The sequence below is a fragment of the Arvicanthis niloticus genome, chromosome 2 (genome assembly GCF_011762505.2).
Source record: "Arvicanthis niloticus isolate mArvNil1 chromosome 2, mArvNil1.pat.X, whole genome shotgun sequence".
Classification (NCBI taxonomy): Eukaryota; Metazoa; Chordata; class Mammalia; order Rodentia; family Muridae; genus Arvicanthis; species Arvicanthis niloticus.
In genome coordinates, this window is record NC_047659.1 from 116,363,764 (window position 1) to 116,366,243 (window position 2,480).

Genomic DNA, 2,480 nt, shown 5'->3' on the forward strand with positions numbered 1-2,480 from the left:
CCAAATCTCCAGCTGACTTGGGGGAAATTACCGGAACATTCTGACCCCAGCTGCCCCATCTTTTGCTGAGTATTTTAGGTTAAGAGTGAAAACAATGACCACTATGTCTTGCTGGTTTTTCTCTGATTTCTTTTCAAGGATCCAATTTTCTGCTCTAATCTATGCCCAAGAACATGAACTCTCTGATTGGTTAATGTTCCCCAGAGATCTCTGCCTGCTATTTGGGTGTGGCCAATAGGAGCTGCCTGAAGCAGGAGAGAGACCTAGGCATCCTTACTTTTTTCCTGGCCCTACTGTCTTATATGTCCTGAAAACTTCCCATTGTTGCTCTCACCATCCCACGTGGGGCCCAGGATTCTGCCCTCACCTCTGTGAATGTTCCCTTAATGAACAACTCCCTTCTGGCCCTCTGGATGCAGCCTGGCATCTGTAGCAGAGAGAGTCTGGGAGATTAAATGTTCCTCTGAGATGTTTGGCCTGTGAGCCAGGACCTCAGAACCTCATTGCTGTTCATTACTTATGGCATGTTATTGTTATTACTTCTCCCATGGCCATGGGCCACACTGGTTTGTGACAAATGCAATGCTGCTTCAGAGGGTGGACGACACGAACGGGGACAGAGCACTGAGTCTCAAGAGCTCAGTTCTGCGGACTAAAATCAGCATTGTAGGGGGATCTACTCTGGTACTGTGTCACTGTGTCACGAGCGATTAGCACAAATACAGCTTGCGTGGACCAAGCAGGCTTAAAGGTGGCAGAGCATATTATATAATCTGATTTATGGGAAAAAAATCCCAACTGATCAGATTACAATTCACTTTTAACTAATACCTTGGAGTCATTTTGTCTGCATTCTTATCCTGAAACAGCAGAAAATGCACTAAGTGCTCCCATTTCTAAAATACACTAGCGTTTTTGACACTTTTTGGTAAACCAATGAGTCTCCCAGCATCGATTTTAGGAGGTGGCCTTCTGGCTGTGCTGACGGTGGCACATGGATAGACATGTGAAATGGGCTCCCCTTGAGAAACATTTGTCTGTAGGAGCTCACCTCCAGCCCCCGGGCTGACGCCTTTGTTTTTCTGTCCTCAGGTTGCGATGAGCGCACATTTGTAGTATGAGAACCACATGAACTAAGGCTGACATGCTCCAGTCCCAATCCCAATCACAGTGCCAGGTCATCTGGACTAAAGTCTAGTTGGAATTCACTATTTAAAAACTGCTGTGTGGAAACAGTTTAGTATTCGATAGCCTTGCCTTTCATAGGGAAAGCATACTCAAGTGACCATCTCTGTAGACCTATGGGGGTGGAGGAGTCGGTGTGGAGGGGTAGCGAAGTGGACTGGAGGAGTGGGGTGAAGGAACAGGGATGGAGAAGTGTTGATAGCAGCCCTCCCACTCTGTCGTAGTTTCTCAGTGGTAATTTGGGAACTGGACAGGCATCTGAGTGGAAAGGTAAGGGGAGAGTCAGCAGCTCAGAGATCTCACAAAACGGTCACCACACTTGCTTGCCAACTTGAGGAAAAAGTTGTGCACAAAGAGCCTACTGAATGGTGAATTACCAAATCCAAAGCAGGCGGGCATCAAACACCAAGGATTCTGAGCCAGTGCGGAATTTCAGAATATTCTATTTCTTTTGAACTAATTGTGAATTAATCATGAACGAAGCGACTGGTTGTGAATGACACAATAATCGGGCACATTTATAGGGTATAATGTGGCACTTCACTACACGTGTATGATGAGTGATGATGAACAGGTCAGGGGAGCTGGCATGCTTGGTGACTTCAAACACTGATCATTCTCTATGTTCGGAACATCTGAGATTTTTCCACCAGCTATTTTATAGTATATATTAGGTTTCTGTCAACCACAGTCATCCTACTGTGCTTTAGAGCCTTAGAATGGAGTCTAGTCCAGCTACAGCCTGGGATGAATCATTGACCACTCAGCCTGGGATGGACCATTGACAACTCTATCTCCATGCCCTCTCCTCCTTCCCTTCTGTCTGAATTTTTTCTTTTCTTTTTTTAAATATTTATTTGTATCTCATGTACATTGGTGTTTTTCCCATGTGCACGTCTGTGTGAGGGTGTCGGATCCCTTGGGACTGGAGTTACAGAGAGCTCTGATCTGCCAGGTAGGTGCTGGGGCTGGGTCCTCTGGAAAAAGCAATCATCTTCTTAACTGCTGAACCATCTCTCCAGCTCCAGAGATTTATTATTATTTTTTTTATTATTTTTTTAACATTATATGTCTATGTGTGTGCACACATGAGTTCAGGTGCCCACAGAGACAGTTAGGATTCCCCTAGACTTTGAGATATAGCCAGTTGTAAGCTGCCCAATGTGAACTTGAAAACTAAAATTGGATTCTTTGCAAGAACATTTTGTGTTTTTTTAAACTGCTGAACCATCTCTCTAGCACCCACCTCGTCCCATCCCCCACCCCCATTTTGAATTTTTATTTTATTTGCTATT